The following is a 19,893-nucleotide window of genomic DNA, read 5'->3' on the forward strand; positions in this document are numbered from 1 at the left end:
GTTTTTCCACTTTCTTGTTAACTCCCTTTATTGCCTTTGCCATACATATTTTAAATTCTCTGTCATTTCCATTAATTCTTTATAGGTGGCATCCTCTGTGGTAGCTGCCTCATGGTCCAACTGGGGGAGTTGCTCTGTTTTGGTTTTTCATGTCACAATTTTTCTGTTGGTTCCTCCTCATTATTATTATTCTTGTTCACTTCTTCCTCCTATTTTTTCCTTCTCACTACCCCCTTCACTTAAAATTATTTTGTCTCAGAGTTTACATGTTGAAATGGCATTTTGGTATAAGACCAAAACAAAGAGAAGGGTAAAGATTGAGAAGGGAGAAAGAAGAAAAAAAGAAAAAAAATAAGGGGAGTGAAAGAAGAGAAAGAGAGCAACAAGAGAAATGGTGTTGTCTGGCAGGGTCCTGTGGCCACACCCACAACTCTAGGACTTTGGGGGGCTGGGTTGGGCGGGTCCTTCAAAGTAAAGAGCTCCTTACCTGCCTGGGCAAAAGCAAGACACCACCTCTGCCAAATATGGAAAGAGAAAAAAACAAAAATAAAATTAAAAATTCAGCACTATGTCGCAGTGGGGACCTGCCAATACTCTTTCTAAAAGTTAAAGCTAGGAGGACACCATAGACCATGAGCCTGTGACCTCCTGGAGCCAGACCAATACTGTGACAGCCCCCCCAAAGCCAGACCAATGCCATGACCACCTAGCACTCAAAGAAAAAAATAAATAAAGAAAATTAAAGATACAATTATATAAGATAAAGGGGGAAAAAAGGATATTTTACCTGTTGTATGAAAAATTTATGTGGGAAAGATAAGTAGAAAAATCTCTACCAAAAGAGAGAAAAAAGGAGAAATATAAAAAAGAAAGAGGCAAAAAAGGGGCAAAAAACCATAACAAAAATTGAAGAACCCTTGCTATTGAAAAAAAAAATGAAAAATAAAAAATATTTCAACTAATAAAACATAAACAAAGAAATAGATGTATATATGTGTATAACTATACATATACATATATATGTACACATTATATTGTGTGTGTGTATCTATACATATATATATATATATATATTCATTCCCTGGAGACCAGGTGGCACTGTGGCACCTTAGGAGATGAAGAACATATGCTATTTTGCTGTGAAAATTTAGAGGCAGAAGCCACTCTCTAGTTGCAGAGAAGAAAATCAGGTCCTGTCTTCCCGACTTAGTTGCCCTCAATCAAGTCCTACTGCTTCATCAGCATTCAGTTCCTGTGGGATTGAATGCTGTCACCAGATTCCTTAGGAAGCATGTCACACGGTGTTCCCTGACAATAATTCCTGGGGCCACTCAAATCACCCCCAAGGGCGGATGCCTGAGCTCAGCAGGCACACCAGAACCACCATGCACTAAAACCGTGAGGACTGTTTCTCCCACACGACCTTCCCACAGTGGAAGCACCCAGCTAGCAGCCAAGCTGATGGGTGATCCACCCCACCCGATATTCAATCCTGGCCGCTGGACACTGTTCAAGTCCACCCACTCATTTAAATTCTGCAAGATTGCTCCAGTGATTGGATTAGCACAAAATAAAAAACTGCAGGATGATAGGGCGGCACCTGTGGCTCAGTCGGTAAGGTGCCGGCCCCATATACTGAGGGTGGCGGGTTCAAACCTGGCCCCGGCTGAACTGCAACAACAAAAAAAAATAGCCGGGCGTTGTGGCGGGTGCCTGTAGTCCCAGCTACTCGGGAGGCTGAGGCAAGAGAATCGCTTAAGCCCAGGAGTTGGAGGTTGCTGTGAGCTGTGTGATGCCACGGCACTCTACCGAGGGCCATAAAGTGAGACTCTGTCTCTACAAAAAAAAAAAAAGAAACTTTAAAAAAAAAAAAAACAAAAAACTGCAGGATGGCCCTTTCTTGTCCCAAATCCTCCATTCCCAAACACTCGCCTTATGTGCTGGTTTTTCTCAGCTCCAGACCTCCTCACTGGCTCCTGTATTCCACCACTGATTCACTGTGACACCAAAGTGATGTCCCTGCATGAGTTCTCCCAGCCAGAAGTGGTTGAAGTTCTTTTCCCAGTCTCTCCACAAGTGGCTAGTAAGGAGATGTTTCTAGTCCATCATCTTGCTCTATGCCTCCCACCCCAATAAAGTCTATTTTAAATAGTATTTGCTTAAATTGAAGCTTGAATGTCTCTGTAGTAACTGTCATAACTTAGCCATCTTAAGAGACAAGTCTTTTTAGGGCAAATAATATTAATCTTAATCCACTCTAATTTGTTTGAGACAGAATTTCACTTTGTTACTCTTGGTAGAGTGCTGCAGCATCATAGCTCACAGCAACTTCAAACTCTTGGGCTCAAGTGATCTTGTCTCAATTTTTCATTTTTAGTAGACAAGGGGTCTCACTTTTGCTCAGGCTGGTCTTAAACTCGTTAGCTCAAGCAATCCACCCACCTTGGCCTCCCAATGTGCTAGGATTACAGGCATGAACCACTGCACCCAGCCTAACTCACTTTAATTTGTAAAGATTATGTGTGTTTTTAAAATAAGAATGACTATGCTAGTTTGAATAGTGACCTGTTAGGCAGCCAAAAAAGAAATAGCTGCTCAGTTTGCAAAACCGTGAATTCAAGATCTGTTTTAGATTATTACCAATTGATTCATTCAACCAACTTTTATCAAGTTTCTAAAAATCTATCAAGCACTGTGTAAGACAGTAATGAGTAGATAAATAAGGCATGGTTCCATACCTCAAGGAACTCCTAGTCATAAGAGATTTATTTATTCATTCATTTATTTATTTATTTATGAATGAGAATCTCTCTTGCCCAGGATATAGTGCCATGGCATCAACCTAACTCACAGCAACCTCAAACTCATGAGTTCAAGTGATTCTCCTGCCTCAGCCTCCCAAGTAGCTGAGACTATAGGCACCTTCCACAATGCCCCGCTAGCTTTTCTATTTTTTAGTAGAAACAGAGTCTTGCTTTGCTCAGACTGGTCTCAAATTCCTGAGTTCAAGCAATCATTCCTCCTCATTCTCCCAGAGTGCTGGATTACAGATGTGAGCCACCATGCCTAGCCGTAAGACATAATTTAGACAAAATGTGGTACTTTAATAGGTCTATGTACAAAATACCAGGAATTAACAATGTTAACAAAGGTAATATTTATCCTGATTTTTAAATAATGAATTAAATACTACTATTCCTTAGGCTTCTATCACTCCCTCTTTCCTCTCAGCCCAGTTCTTAGGCATAGATACATACCCATTATCACATGGGAAGCATTTTAAAACAAGTTCTGCCCCTGCACCAGACTAAATGAATAGGAATTTCTGTGGATAACTCTAACCTCCAGCTATACCCTTTAAAAGCTTCCCAGGTGGTTTTAAAGTAGCCTGTGTTGGCCAGGTGGCTCACACCTAACTATAATCCCAGTAATTTGGGAAGCCAAGGTACAAGGATGACTTGAGGCCAGGATTTTGAAACCAGTCTGAGCAACACAGCAAGACCCTGTCTTTAGAAAAAAATTAAAAACTTAGCCAGATGTGGTGACGCATATGCAGAGTCCTAGGATCACTTGAGCCCAGGAGTTCAAGGCTGTAGTGAACTATGCCATTGCTCTTTAGCCTGGGCAGCAACAGAGTGAGAATCTGTCTCTTAAAAAAAAAATATATATATATATGTATCTCCTATGTTAAATGTCATTTAATCAGGCAATCTCACTTGTTTCTGACAAGTTTTTGTTTCAATCCTGGGGCAGACCCTCCATATACATCTCCATTTTCAAGTTTAACTGCTCTCCTGAGCTACCCCTGGACATCAAGATGGTACCATTGGATGGCAAAGTTAGTAGTAAGGAAGAAAAAATAAAAAAGATGGTACCATTGAATTTCTCCTTTACCTTCTAAAACTTATTCCTTTTCCTGTATTTCTTAGCTGAATGAAATGAACCACCATTGCCCAGTCACCCAAGCCAAAAATCAAGAAGTCATCTTTGACTCTTCCTTCTTCTCTCTTCCACCCCCACACCTTATCAGTTCTCCTCATTCAGCTGATTCACTCTCACATCTATACCCTCATCTCCATCCCCTCACTGGCCTCATGATCTTTACACCTAGATTCCTACAACAACCCTCTTAACTGGTCTTCATGAGTCCAGTCTTGCCCCTTTCAAATCCATTCTCCACAATGCTACCAGAGATCAGAATGATCTTTCTGAAGATATATCTGGTAACAACACTCATTCATGTTACCTGCCAGAGTAGGGAATGTAGACATGAATCAAAATCCATCCTGATTTCAAAGCCCTACTCTTAGAGCTGAGAAAAGGAGAAAGATACAGAAACAAGTAAACACAGCAATCACATTCTGACAGCAGATTATCAAGAGGAAGATGAACCAGGGGAGATGTGGGAAGGCTTTACTGTACAGATAACCATGAACATGTATTATCTAGAGGTAGCAAACATGGGAAAAGGCATTCCACGTAAAAACAGATACACAAACAGAGCCATCTAGGCAATATTGAGGTAATGCAGGTGATTTTATATGGCTAAAGCAAAAGGCAAGGCAAGCACCAAGACACAAAAGCTAAGATGAGAATAAGTCAGGCTCCCCAAGATCTTCCCAGGATGAAATCCTTCAAAGGTTCCTCTCTACCATCAGGATATAAGAAACACAAGGTCATTCATGAGCTGCTCCTACATATCACTCCAGCCTTATCTCTCATGCCTTTACTTCAGGTTTTTCGAACCACCAGTTCTCTCTCAAAAGCACCAGTTATCAAACACTTTTGTACATGTTATTCTCTCTTCCAAAAGACCAATTTTCTCTTACATTTCCTTGTCTAGATGAGGCTCTTCTGAAAACTTAGTTTGCTAAACTATTATGCACCTGGCACTTTGCTATAAATGAAGACACAATGAAATATGACACAACCCCTTCCTCAAAGAGTTCACTAATTAGTCAGGGAGTAAAATAAGAAAACAGACCATTATAATAGTGTAAAAGTAGATATGGCAGTATGCACAGGGTGCTGTGAGAAAACAATGAAAAGTCACCTAACCCAAACTAAGAAAGAGAGGTAGTCAGAAAAAGTTCTGTCTCTCTAGGGTGGTGCTCCCAGATCATCTTTGTCTCTATCACAAAGTCTTGATCACACTGTAGTGAACTGTCTGTTTCCTTAACTGCTTTCTATTCTGGATCACGAAGGAACTAGGATAAGGATAAGCCTATGTTACAGAAGGCCAGGAAGGAATGGTTCATCATGGTGTTAAGGGGCTGATAAGAATTTTTAAAGAAACAGTGGCATTGTCAGATTGCTATTTTAGAAATGGGACCAATTCTGGCAGCAATATCAAAGATTTTAGAGTACAGGACCCAGAGACAAGGGGGCCCATGAGGCTGCTATTGGCTATTTGGAAAAAATACAACCAAAGCCTAACCCAATCTTCTAGCAAGGACGATAGAAAAAGAGCTGACTGAGTTAGCAACAATAAGAATTATAGCAGACTTTATGTGAGGAGAAAGAAGACAATTATAAGGTTTCTAGGAGAAAGACAATAAAATAGAAGGAATGTTTGTAAGTGTATTCAGGGGGCTATGGATAGAGAGAAAGGGTAAGAAAAGATAACCACGTTTGAAATACTAAGTAAGTTAGTTTACAGTAGACAGATGAAAATTGGTACCTGAAGTTCAGGAAAAGTAGGGACCATATATATATATCTTCAAAAACCATAAATACATGGGTGCGATTTGAAGCCATAAAAGGAAGTATAATCACACAATGCAATTAGAGAACAGAAAAAAGAACAAAAATGAAATCCTAAGGAATGCCACGTTAATCTAAGAATTTAAAAAAGGAAGGAAAAGTCAAGGAAGGTTTTTTGTTTTGTTCTAGATGGTATTAAAGAACAGAAAAAAGAACAAAACAAATGAAACCCTAAGGAATGCCATGTTAATCTAAGAATTTAAAAAAAGGAAGGAAGCATCAAAGGAAGATTTTTTGCTTTGCTCTAGATGCCTTCTTCTGTGAAATAGAAGCAAAATAAGCAATGAAGAGAAGGCAAGAATAGGACAAAGAGTCAGAGAAGAATGGTAAAGATACACAAACAGCCATTTAGATTTTAGTGCATAAGAGCTAGGGGATAAGTCAAAGAATCTCTAGGCAGTGAAAGTGAAGTTGGAACCTTGAAGTTCAGAACAGCACAATTCATGATTTTCTCCAGCCTGCCCTGGGGAGCCCAGAAGCAGAAAAAGCAACTGATTCATCCAGGCTTGAGACCAGTGGAGTAAATGTGGCAAGAATAGCACAAGGCCCATATCAATGCTTTATTTTACTCTTTTAAAAAAATGACTATTTCCTCTGAGAGCCAGAAAAGGTGGGGGTGGGGTCGGGGGGAGAAGGTTGGATAGTTCCTCTTTCACTCTTTGAGAACTGGTCAGAACTTACACTCCTAAGCATATCTGATCCCGACAGCAGCTGATTCTAAGAAATCCAAACCCGATTTCTCCTGGCTCTCAAAGGATGAAAATTCACTCTAGCTCCCTGGACTATATAGCTAATAGACAAATACATGGAACACTGCTTATATACCATGTTATTTCAGCTAGGAGATAGGGGCTCTTTCTTTCTTCAAAGAAATGTTCTCCAAACCCTGTAGATTGGTGGGGGTGGGGTGGGGTGATAATTATATTGCAAAGACTACTTAATAACAGACCAAGAATCCCTTAAAGAGACAATTAACATAAAACAATACATCACACAAAGATAGAACTGTTTCTTCTGAATAACCAGTGAGTAAATAATTGACCACTTAATTACTCTATTACACTTGGAGTTCACCAATTCCTCCTGCCATCTCCCTCATCACTCTTCAGATAGCGGGTCAGATCCCTCTGGATACTAAACTTCTGGCTACTACCCTCGGGAGAATACAAAAGAGGCTAACTTGCATGAACAACCACCATCGGCTGGGCCTACTGTGTGCCAGGCTTTGGGCAAGGCACATTACATGTTATGGGTGCAGGTCACTTAAGGACGAAGTAATAAGTTAAAACTATGGATGTGGCATTCAGGAGAGCGGGAAAAGTGTCTGAAGGTTTAAGAGTGAAGGTTTAAGTGTAAGGAAAGGAAGAAGTGTTAGCGACGGGTTGTTGATCAAAATGTGGGGAGAAAAAGCGAGTTAGGAAAGGAAGGCGTCTGGGAGCCAAAAAAAGCAAGACCAGGGACCCTGTGCAGGGGGGTGGGGGGGGATGGCGATGGACACATAGGGGGAACGCAGCACAAAGGGTAAGGATGGGGAGTGAGCTTGCCAAAGCGCAGCTCGGGTACAGGTGAGAGTCAAAGACGGATCCTGGCGGGACTAAGGGACTAAGGTTTCATCCCGGGAAGAAGCCCCAAAAGACTGCGGCGCTGGGACATGGCATCAGCGCCACAAAAGGGAGGGGAAGGGGCAGAGGTGAGAGGGCAGAGAAATCAGCCACGGCCGAGGTAGCCGAGCGACTGCGAAAGGTTGGCGATGGGGGCGGGGGCGTGGGAGCAGAAGCCCGGGCGGGCCAGAACCTAGGGCGCCGCGCTAGGGGGTGGGGTTGGACAACTGCCGGGGGCAGACCGGGAGACCAGCGGGCAGGAGGGATGCCAAGACGGAGTCTGCCCAGGCTCGGAGCCGGGGGGGAGGCGGCAACCGGCAGAGGGACCTGGGCGGCGCTCCGAGCGGAGCCGCAGCAAGCGCGGCGTCCCCCTTACCTGGGATGAGTGAGGAGCCGCCAAGCCGCCAAGCCGGCATCCTGGCCTCAGCCGCTTCTCCCACCGCCCTAGGTGGGGGCCATTTCGTCCGCCCCTGTAGCCAGCTCTCACAGTCAGGTGCCAGCCGCTGCCAGCTCAGCCCGTCCCCGCGGAGCTGAGCTGCCGCGACCCGCGCCCGCGGCCGCCTCAACAGCGACTCCCGCCGTCGCCGCCTCTGCGCCGGCTGCCAGCCTCCCGGGCGGTCGCGGGATCACACGCGTGCTGTGATTGGCTGCTGGGCACCTAGCCGAGCGATGTGTTGGCCTCTCTGATTCGCCGGTTCCGGCTGGCTTCCCATTGAGGGAGGCGGGGCTTGGGACTGCGCTCTGTCGGGCTGGCGCTGAGGGGCGGGGTGTGACGTCGCGCCCTGGACAGCAACCCCGCTGCCCTACTTGTGCACGCCCTGGGAGGGAGCCCCACGGCTGCCACCTGCCTGGCTGGGTTATCGCCTGAGCAGCGGTTCGCGTGGCCCAGCTGGTGCGGAGCAGCTAGCAGGTGGCAGTCCTCCCCGCCCCAATACCCCACGTGGGTGGCCCAGAAGGCAGGCCTTCATCCCTAGAGCTCTGGGACAGGACAAGAAAATGTGCTTTAGCAGGAAATCCCCTCCTCGGCCTGTCCACTGCTTCAGCAGCCCTTTCATCTCATGGGAGATAAGTCGCAAAGGCAAATATTAAATTCGCACAATATTGTATTCCACACTAAAGTGTAAATGAGTGATAGTAGATTCTCAGGGGTGGGAAACCGACTACCTAAAAGACTTGAAGACTGGAAAAGGAGAAAAAGGCAAAGAAGGGAAGGGAAAAGTGGGGAGGAGCTGAAATTTCACAGCAAAATTAACTTTTAAAATTCCTTTTTATAATCACTTCTACACCATGTTCTGTCAAAGCATTTATTTCAATTCTTAACGTGGATTGGAGAAAGTATGGCTCAAGCATCTAACAGATGTATTCAAAATTGCTGTCTACCATCTTGGAAATAGTTTTGTTATCTATAGAATTAAGTCTAATATGTATCTTAGAGAATTTCTGTAAATATCATATGAGGTCCACAAAAAACTCAACAGTAGCATTATTCATAATAGCAAAACAAAAAAGTAGAAAAACTCCACGTGGGCTCCGCGCCTGTGCCTCAAGCGGCTAAGGCGCCAGCCACATACACCTGAGCTGGGCCGGGGCCCGCCAAACAACTACGGCTGCAACCAAAAAATAGCCAGGCGTTGTGGCAGGCGCCTGTAGTCCCAGCTACTTGGGAGGCAGAGGCAGGAGAAACGCTTGAGCCCAGGAGTTGGAGGTTGCTATGAGCTGTGATGCCACAGCACTCTACCCAGGGCCACAGCTTGAGGCTCTGTCTCAAAAAAAAAAAAAAAAGAAAGAAAAAGAAAAGCCCCACATGTCCATCAACTGATTAATGGGTAAAACAGAAGGTGATGTCCATGCAATGGAACATTATCTGGCCATAAAAAGAAATGAAGTATGGACACATGCTACAATGTTGGTGAGTCTTGAAAATATTATGCTACGTGAATGAAGCTAGGCACAAGAGACCACATATGTTATGATTCCATTTATATTAATGTCCGGAATAGGCAAATCCCTAGAGACAGAAAGTATACTGGTAGATGCCTTGGGCTGGAGGGAATGGGGGAAAATGGGAAGGGCCTGCTAATAAGTATGGGGTGTCTTTGGGGGGTAATGGAAATGTTCTCAAATTTATGATGATGGTTTTACAATTCTGTGAATATACAAAAGTCATTGATTTATACACTTTATTGTTTTTGACTCAGCCTCCTGAGTGGCTGGGATCAAAGGCAGGGGTCACTGTGCCTGGAGAATTTTACACTTTAAGTAGATGAACTGTATGAGATATAAATTATATCTCACAAAAGCTGTTATTTTTTAAAAAGAGATCAAATGAGATAAACCTCAGAAAGCTGCTGGCTATAAAGGACTTGGTATATCTATGTTTTTTACTTTATTTGATTAGCAAAAATCTTATGAGCAGTTTGAGCTGAGGAAATTTAAAGAAAGAGCCACCAGGATATCTTTCTTTGGAAAACGTAAATCTAATGAAGAAGATCTGATTTGATCCAAGCTTTTTTTTTTTTTTTGCTATTTTTGGCCAGGGCTGGGTTTGAACCCACCACCTCTGGTATATGGGGCCAGCACCCTACTCCTTTGAGCCACAGGTGCCGCCCTGATCCAAGCTTCTTATGGAAGTGGATATTGTGATTATAAGATTCATAAAAAAAAAATAAGCAGGCAGAGAGTAAGGAAGAATGGAAGAAGGTGAAAGCAGGGCAAGGTGACTATGCACCTGAGGGCAGCCGCAAAAATCATTTGACAGTAAGCAAGAGAGCCAAGTCACATTCCATTTCCTACATTTCAGATCCCTTCAGGAAAAGAACTCACTCTGAGCTTGGCGCCTGTAGTATAGTGGTTATGGCACCAGCCACATACACCCAGGCCGGCGGGTTTGAACCCAGCCTGGACCAGCTAAACAACTGCAACAAAAAAATAGTTGGGTGTTGTGGTGAGCTTCTGTAGTCCCAACTACTTGGGAGGCGGAGGCAAGAGAATCTCTTGAGCCCAAGAGTTTGAGGTTGCTGTGAGCTGTAATGCCAAGGCATTCCACCGAGGGTGACATAGTGAGACTCTGTCTCAAAAAAAAACAAAAGAACTCACTCTGACCTGAGTAGTACTGACACCACCGGCAGTACACAGCCTTTGCCAGCCTCTCTCCACAAGGCAGAGATGCAGGTCACAGTGCCTAGAAAATTCCTGTTCCACCTATAAGACCTAGAAAAAGAATTGAGTAACTAGGTGGGGATTTGGCACTTGTTTTTCTGGCACTTATTAAACTGTTGGGGACAAATTCCAGATGTGAGAATTCAGTAAGAACAAAAGACACGAATCCCTTCAGTGAAATCTATCACGTGGCAGGATGTTTCACTGAACAAGACAGCTTCAGGTGGCTCAGAAGTTACAAACACTACACATCCTTTGAGCCAGAGCAAGGAACAGCTTGATCTAAAGCAAAGCTCAAGGTCATTTGGGAGTAAGACAAACTGTTCTTGCTTTCTAAATCTGTCCCCAATGCATAATGTATATATGCTAATAAGAAAAAAGACTCCAAGATACACTTTTTATTTACTTTTTTGAGACAGGATCTTGCTTTGTTGCCCAGGCTGGAGTACATGGTATGGTCTAGCTCACTGTAGCATTGTACTCCCGGGCTCAACTGATCCTCCTGCCTCAGCCTTCCGAGTAGCTAGCACTACAGGTGCCTGCCTGCCACCATGCCCAGTTAATTTAAAAAAATTTTTTTCTAGAGATTGGGTGTCACTATTTTTTGCAGGCTGGTCTCACCTGGCTTCAGATGACCCTCCCACCTCTGTCTCACAAAGTATTGAATTACTCGTGTGAACCGCTGCACCTAACCCAAAATATACTTTAAGTGAAAAGAACAAATTTCAAAACAGTGGATATAATATTTCTTTTTAAGTATACACACACATCTTCAGAGACAATCTCTAGAAAGATGTACAATAAAATGGTAACAGTGGTTGTCTCTGGGAGGAAAACTAAAAGACTTGGGCATAGGAGTGGAAGAGATTTATTCTTTACTGTATACTCTTTGGCACATTTTGAAATTTTGTGCTGCGTGCTGTGTGTATTAAAATGAATACATAATTTTCTTAAGAAAATAACTTTCCTGAAAAATTCACTAAGCCTGTATACATATCTAGATCACATGACATTCATATTTCTCTGTGTAATTTAATGAGCCTCATATTGAGTACACATATTCTGAACACTCTTTCTGGATATCTGTCTTCCCTTCTCAGCCTTACCTCTCCAGATGATCAGCTTAGAATCAGATAACTTCACCTGAGAGCATAGATGCCTTTGCCCCTTGTTATACATATTCAAAGGGCTCCGAGCCTGTTTCTTCCAGTCTGGGCATCCCTTGCAGGCCCAAGAAAAAGAGGAAATGGACAAATGCTTGCTGAGGAAGTCTTCCCCATCTTTACACAACTTCTCCCTCAAGGATTCACCTCCAGGAAAGAAGGCTTAGCCAAGGTAAGTGAAGACTCCTTACTATAGTTATCTCACCTCCTGGAAGGAAAATCTATGCAGCACACCTAGGAATGTGCAGAGTTTGAGAACTGAAAAGGCAGCATAGCCCTCCAGTGCTTTTGCTTTGAGAGGTTGTTGTCATTGCTGTGCTTTTGAGGCAGACAAAAATTCAACAGACCTGCCTTCATGTATTCTAGGATCTGGCATGGAGAGAGGATGGTTGCTGAGGTGGGAGATGGCAGGGAGTAGAAGGCCCTAGGACATGGAGAATTGGGGAAGACAATCATGTCAGGTCCTACATTTTAATTCCCTGTCCAAGACCAAGGGAGCTAGAAGCAAGGAATTTGGAAACAAAACTGATAGGACAGATTGCCTTTGCAATGCAAATGAAGATGTTTCAGAGGTTGCAGGCACAGCTACAGAAGTGGGGCCAAAGGGAGTTCTCAGGGTTAAGGCAGAAATGGTGATGACAGAAGCTATTTGTGTCTGTCACACCAGCACAGGGCCTGGCACTGGTTAAATGGATGGATGGACAGGTAATGAACAGATAGATGAATAGCAAAAGTCGCAGCTGTTGATGAAGGCCACCAGCGCAAAGCAGAGGGGGATGCAGGGAAGAGAACAGGAGGACATTCAGGTCACTCAAGATCCTGCCAGGAAGGTCAGGGAGACTCTAGGTGAGAGACCCAGAGCCATGGAGAATTGAGAGTTAAACTTTCACTTGACTTATAGCAACCTAAAAGCCCTGGCTAATTTGGGACAAGATGAAACGCTTACCTGAAAACAGTATCAAAGAGCCAGTGAGCTGCAGGAGACACCTCACAGTTCCGTTGAGGCTTGTAGGATAGAAGGATTTGAGACAAAAAGAAAATGGTGATATAATTTACAGAAAAAGGAAAAAAAATTAGAAGTCCTCCTCACTTTCCCCACCCCTAGATCCTGGAAAACTGGGCAAGTCAGGTCCCTCAGCCACATCATCATTTTAAAAACGAAAATTCAGCCCAGCCTATGAGCAGGCATTTTCCAAATGGCTACAGAATTCCTGCACCTTCCAAAAATACCTCTTCATGCAACTCCTGCCAGGGAGGGAGGGCCACATGCCCAAGCTAGAACTGACCAATGGGGCTTTCTGAGCCTAAGAGCTGCCAAGGCATGCTCTGCAGACCCCAGATGCAGGAAAGGCCTGCTGCTCCATAAGTAAACCCAACCAGTTACTGGTGCTGAACCCCAGACTGAGAGTAAAGCATCCTCTAATTCTACTTATGACCAGGGAGTTTATGTGACTTCCAGGAATGGTTTCCAAACCTAGCTATGCATGTAAACTATCTGAGCAGCTTTATAAAGTAGTCACCAGCCTCATGTCAGTTTTATGAAGCAGAAGCTCTGAAAAGGGGCCTCCCTCAAAGATGGGCAGGGATTGAGACAGTGACTGGGAGGCAAGATAAGGGGGCTTCAGAAAGTCTGGCTGATTGGTTATATGTTGTGACTTTACCTGGGTACGATTAACCATTTTGTTCACTCCAAAAATGTGTTAAGCTATGCACACAGGTACTTTTTCTATATCTTTGCTATTGTTCATTAAAAAATACCCTCCCGGGCGGCGCCTGTGGCTCAGTCGGTAAGGCGCTGGCCCCATATACCGAGGGTGGCGGGTTCAAACCCGGCCCCAGCCAAACTGCAACCAAAAAATAGCCGGGCGTTGTGGCGGGTGCCTGTAGTCCCAGCTACTCGGGAGGCTGAGGCAAGAGAATCGCTTAAGCCCAGGAGTTGGAGGTTGCTGTGAGCTGTGTGAGGCCACGGCACTCTACCAAGGGCCATAAAGTGAGACCCTGTCTCTACAAAAAAAAAAAAAAAAAAAAATACCCTCCCTAATAAGTTCTGCTCCTCTGCCAGGTTTGAAAATCACTGAGTTGCAGGTAGGATGAGGGGCTTAAATTACACTAAAGAAATGCTGGGTGCTTCTTAGTGTAGGGGGTCTGCTTCTGACTTCCCGGGGGTCTGCCTTTCCTTCTTGGGCAAATCTCTGACCCTCAGTAGGGAGAATCTCTGGCAGGGGGCCCAGCATGGGGTTGGGGGTAGAGCAGCTGGATAGGGGTTGCTTCAGGGAGCAGCCAGCCCTTCTCTGCCCATGATGCTGCCCAGCAACACTAGTGTAGACCAGGAGCAGCTGCCAATCCTTGTGTCTTATCCTGCATACTACCCCTTGAGCTGGGCTTGCTCAGGTCCCTGGTTCTGTGGTTCAGAAGTGCCATTTTCTTATGTGGCTTTGGTTTCTTTCCCTGGTTAAAGAGGCTGGAGAGGCTACCAATTTCTTGCCACTCTGTCAGGTCTCTTTCCAAGCGCAAGCAGCTTCCTGCAAAGGATAGACTTCCTTCATAAAATCCAGGGTACCCCAGCACATGAGATCTACCAAAGTTCTGCACTGGGCACTGTTCTAGGTGCTGAGGACACAACAGTCAGTGATCAAGACAGTCCCTGCTGCCATTATTTAGTTTACATTTTAATGGGGAGCCTGGCATCCTGTTACATATAAAAGGAATAAGAGATGCCCCACCCCAAAATATGCCACTTTGGCATAAGGATTATTTTGAGCTGGAGGCAACTAAGAAATGGCAAACATGGGGGGGCTCTCTGTTCTCCCCCTTTCTCTCTAAAATCCAGGCATAAATTTTCCTTTTGTAAAGAATATTTATATTCATAAAGGTGTTCACCTCTCCTATACCAGGAAGAGAACAATTCAGAGACAATTCTTATCACATGAGGTTAACAATCCTTACTATATAACTCCTATTTCCCATTAGTTTCCCCCATATATTTATTTTCGCACAATTTAGTGTAGCTAGATGCCCATAACCTCCCTCTTTCTTCTTTAAAAGAGCCAGCTGCTTTCTTTGTTGACTTCCATGTGCGTGGGATATAAACCTTTTCTCCTGTGAATCTGTTTCATCTGTTTAATTTGCAGGTCCCAGCTGCTGAACCTAAGAACAGTAAAAGAAAAGCATACTTAACCAAAACGTACAGAAGGCAGTGACTTGCTCATCACTCAGGTCTCTGCTTCTGTTCCATTTCTCCTGCACCTCCTTCCTCCTAAATTGCCCCCCTCAACCCAGCTGTGCCAGGAAAAATTCGGCAAACCTGCATATTATGCCACAAACACCAACCCCACTGGGCGGAATCTCTTGTGACCTGTGTTCTGATTTATACCTTATATAACTTAAGGCACTTCTCCCATTCTACTTTGTTTTCTTATTCTTTGTGTATTTGTCTAGTTCTTCACCTTCACCCCCATCAGATAGGAAGCTGCTATTCTGGGCCCACAGTAGGCCTTGGAATGTTTATTGAGATGGAATAAATTGAATGATGGGGCAGAATTTCTCTTAAGGATCATTAATTCACTTTGTTCTACATGTCTGTGATCTATAGACAAAAAGCCCTGTTGGTTTTTTAAAGAAACTTTATTTTGAACTAGGTGTGGTTGTACATGTCTATAGTCCCAACTACTCTGAGGCTGAAGTAGGAGGACTGTTTGACCCCAGGAGTTGGAGACCAGCCTGGGCAACATAGTAACACTCTGTCTCAAAAAATAAAATAAAATAAAACAACCTCTTTGAAAAATTTTGGAAACATTTTGAACATAGAAAAAAAATGGTGAAAATAAAACTTCAGTATACACATTCTTCATCAAGTGTCACATTTGCCACATTTGCTTAATCTCTCTTTTCTTTTCTTTCTTTTTTTTTGAGACAGAGTCTCACTATGTCACCCTTAGTAGAGTGCTGTGGCACCACAGCTCACAGCAACCTCCAAGTCTTGGACTTAAGTAATTCTCATGCCTCAGCCTCCCAAGTAGCTATGATTGTTCTTTGGCAGGCCCCAGCCAGCTTGAACCTGCCAGCCCCTGTGTATGTGGCCAGTGCCCTAACTACTGAGCGACAGGCACCGAGCCTTAATCTCTCTTTCACTTTCTCTATATATGTATCATTATGTTATTGTTATTGAATAGTTCGCAAATAAATTATAAACCCTGTGTCTTGTGTCCCTTTATCCCTAAATACTTCACCGATATCTCCTTAAAATAAGGACATTCTCTTATACAGTGATAAAATGAAGGAAATTTAACATTTATATGATCTGTTATTTCATATATAGTCTGTACTCAAACTTCCGCGATTGCCCCAATTATGTCCTTTCTAGCGATATTTTCCTCTCAGTCTGTGCGTCTCAGCCAGTTGCCATGTCGCTTTAGTGTCTTTCAGTTTGGAGCATTTCCTCTTTCACTCCAGAGGCTCACTAGTTATGTGTCTCAGAGGTGCTGTTGTGCCTTTCTCATTGCTTTGATCACATCAGGAGGCACACGGGTTCCGGCTGTTCTGTTATTGGGACATATTGATCATTTGGTTAAGGCAAAATCCACCAGTTTACTGTAAAGTTACTAGTTTTTACTTAATAATCTGTTGGGCAGTACTTGAAGACTGGAACTATCCTGTTCCCTGTCTGATGATGATTCCTGCCTGGCCCTGTGGTGCTTGCCAGTCATTCAAGGAAAGTAGAGCTGGCCAGCTCTCAAGCTGGGAGGTACGTGGGACGGTAGAGCCAGGCTGGGCAGGAAAGGAAAAGCAACTGGGGCAGGAACCTGTGCAGAGAGCAGGGAAGTTAGCTGGAATGCTACGCAGGCAGCCTCATTGTAGCTCCGTGAGGGCTGGGTGGCTGACACCCCACGCCCCTTCAGTGCCCAAGAGGCACCTCTAGGCTGCCTCCAGTGGGCCCGACTCTCTGGAATGATCATGCCCTGGATAGGAGCCAGTTTGCAGGGAGCAGGAAGACTGACCTTTCCCTCCACACTCCCTGGTGGCCCCTGATGATCCCTGGGGAGAAATGCCCTAGAGCCAGAGGTACAGCACTGTTTCCAGAGTGCGTCCAGCCACCACCACCAGCAAAGTTCCAGCCCTCTGGGGTTGGCCTGACCCTACTAAGCTCTTCCCTTGGCCCTCTGCCTGTCAGCTCTGGTCCCTGCAAATATTTGCTGTGCCATTGGATGCAACTCCGCTGACAGTCAAGGTGAAATGGTGTGTGTGTGGGTGGGGGACAGTGTGTGCAAAAATCCCAGAGCCCTGGACAAATTTGCCACAAGTTGCTGTATTCTTGATAGTAGGTGTATTAGCTTCCATAACAAATTACCACAAATTGGATGACTTAGCACAATAGGAATTTATTCTCTGTTCTGGAGGACACAGTCTGAAATCAAGGTATCAGCAGAGCCAGCTACTGGTGGCTGCTGGCACTCATTGGCTCCCTGGGCTGCATCCTCTAATTTCTGCCACCATGGTCACATTGCCTCATCCTCCTCTTTCTTTATAAGAAAACTTGCTATTGGATTTTGGAAAGGAGCCTGGGAATACCCAAATAATCCAGGATCATCTCATCACAAAATCCCGAACTTAATTGCATCTGTAAAGACCCTTTTCCCAAATAAAGTCAAACTCATAGGTTCTAGGGGACATACCTTTGGAGGGAGGCCTTCCATTCTGTACAAGTGTTCATTGTTCACATGTTTTTTCTGAGCATTTGCTATATTGATGGTTACAAGTTATTAAAGCAGTACCCGATAGCTATTTTAGGTCTATCCAAATATTTTTGTCCCCCTGTGCACACCCCACGCACCCACAGACACACAAGAAAAAACACTTATAGATTCATGGAGATTTATACATTGTCTACAAGCATTTGTATAGAAATGTGCACTTAGGTGGGATTCATTCATTTGACACATAATTCTTGAGCGTCCCCTGTGTGCCAGGCTCTAATGGAGGCACTGGAAGCACAGCAGTGAACAAGGCAGCAAGCTTCCTGCCTTGTTTATATTCTGGTAAAATATTTACATAGATGCAATAAACATAATACAAATGCAAAATGATGCAAGGCTTTTACATTCCTGGTGCTCCCAGAAAGACTGATTTTAGCAATGTTAGACCATATGCAGCAAGAGAATGTCAAGGCCCTTGGTGCAAATAAATACAAGGTCACCACCAAAGTAGTTCTAAAAACAACAAATGGGGGAGGGGCATGATGGCTCACGCCTGTAATCCTAGAACCCTGGGAGGCCAAAGCAGGTGGATTGCCTGAGCTCAGGAGAAAGCACTAGCTGGGTGTTGTGGCAGGGGCCTACAGTCCTACAGAGAGGCTGAGGCAAGAGAATTGCTTGAGCCCAAGAGTTTGAGGTTGCTGTGAGCTATGATGCCATAGCACTCTAGCCGGGGTGACAGTGTGAGATTATGTCTCAAAAAAAAAAAAAAAGAATCGTTGATTAAGTGAAATATTTGTGAGCAAGAGTGAATCTCATTTTTGAAAGAGCAAATCTAGGGTGGCGCCTGTGGCTCAAAGGGGTAGGGCACCAGCCCCATATGCCGGAGGTGGAGGGTTCAAACCCAGCCCCCGCCAAAAACTGAAAAAAAAAAAAAGAAAGAGCAAATCTATTGCTGTGGGAGGGCTTGGAGTTCTAGGGTATGACATAGAGGAGTCTGAACAAAGGGAGGTCTGCTGGGCCTTACACAATCAGAGAGGCCACAGCTGCACGTACATGCTGGATTTGAGTTAGGCCTTGAAGATAAGGAGTTCTGGGTCAGAGGGAGGGGGAGGAAGATTTGAGGTGGGATAGGAAACCCCCTGAAACCCCTTACTCTTGCTTGAAAGAAGGAAGTAAAGTAGCTAAAATAAAAATTCAGGAACAAGAGTAGCCACCAGTGTGGCACTGCAATTATTGCCTGACCCATTGTTGAGAGTAAAATTGTTTTCCTACCCAGACTTGTGATCCGTGACTGCTGATCTGTGACTGCTGTAACTGTAAGCGCTGTAATGATTTTTGCTTCTGTAACAGACCGATGACGAAAGTCGGTTGCTTGCTTGCTGGCTAGACTGCACGTAGCCCCCTGATAGTACAGATAATTTACCCTATATAAACCCGTCCCTTCTCATGGCCTGTGCTGTTCCCTCTATATCCACGTAGGGGAATAGTCAGTTGGCCAACCTAATAAAGGCTCCTAAAATTGGTTTTAATTAATCGATGTCTCTGGTGGTCCTTTAAAATCTCGCGCTCTATAACAGATTGACCACAGGGGACATGCTGTAAGCTGGGAGTCAGAAGCTGCCAGTGATGTGCAGGATAAGGTGAGACTAATAATACAATATCAAGGCATTATCACCCCTAACCAGCACTCACGTTGGTGTGATATGCCAACTCAGCTCAGGTAGAATATGGACCCTTGAATTCCCTTTCTAATCTAATCTCAGTTAGTGTGGGCTACAAGCAATATGGTCTCAGGAGAGTCAGAGGATGGAAGGAAGGCAGTAGGCATTTTGTAGTACAGACACAGCTTCTTCCATTCAATCAAACACTAAAGGGATTTTGCACATGTAAGTGAGATCTCTAATCAGTTGCCTTTAAGTTAGTTAAAAGGGAGATTATTCTGGTTGGGGCCTGACTCAATCAGTTGTGAGCCTATGGAAGGCAGCTTAGGGAAGGGGAGGAGGCTATAAAGATTCGTGTAGTAATGGATCAGGGCAAGAGACATCAGCATGAAGCCTATTTAGCTTAAAATAGATACAGATGGTTACATATAAAAATATTTATAAGGCCAGGCGTGTGGCTCACACCTGTAATCCTAGCACTTAGGAGGCCAAGGCGGGTGGATTGCCTGAGCTCTTGGGTTCAAGACCAGCCTGAACCAGGGCAAGACCCCATCTCTAAAAATAGTTAGGCATTGTGGTGGGTGCTTGTAGTCTCAGCTACTTAGGAGGCTTAGGCAAGAGAATTGCTTAAACCCAAGAGTTGAAGGTTGCTGTGAGCTATGATGCCATAGCACTCTAGTGAGAGTGACAAAGTGAGATTCTGTCTAAAAAAAAAATTATAGATGTATGAATGTATACAGGTTAGTATTCACACATACGGTAGACCCTCCACAGTTGACCACCTCCTTCAGCTGACTAATTTTCATAGATGGGATATCTACCATATGTATGTATCAGTACAGTAAGCCTAGCT

At 44.3% G+C, this 19,893-nt stretch overlaps 1 protein-coding gene across 3 annotated transcripts in view; it reads right to left on the minus strand.

Annotated features, from left to right (window-relative positions):
• TPST1 (tyrosylprotein sulfotransferase 1) overlaps positions 1-12,781 on the minus strand; it is a 128,320-nt gene extending 115,539 nt beyond the window's left edge. The window contains exon 1 of one of the 3 annotated variants that reach the window (XM_053555116.1): positions 12,633-12,781. The gene's annotated coding sequence lies outside the window, so the exon portion shown is untranslated. Of the gene's footprint in view, positions 1-7,740; positions 7,979-12,632 lie in introns of those variants that run through there. The other 2 variants (XM_053555115.1, XM_053555117.1) reach the window with 2 other exon arrangements.
• Between the last annotated feature and the right edge of the window lie 7,112 nt (positions 12,782-19,893).

Source organism: Nycticebus coucang, chromosome 12 (genome assembly GCF_027406575.1).
Source record: "Nycticebus coucang isolate mNycCou1 chromosome 12, mNycCou1.pri, whole genome shotgun sequence".
Taxonomy (NCBI): Eukaryota; Metazoa; Chordata; class Mammalia; order Primates; family Lorisidae; genus Nycticebus; species Nycticebus coucang.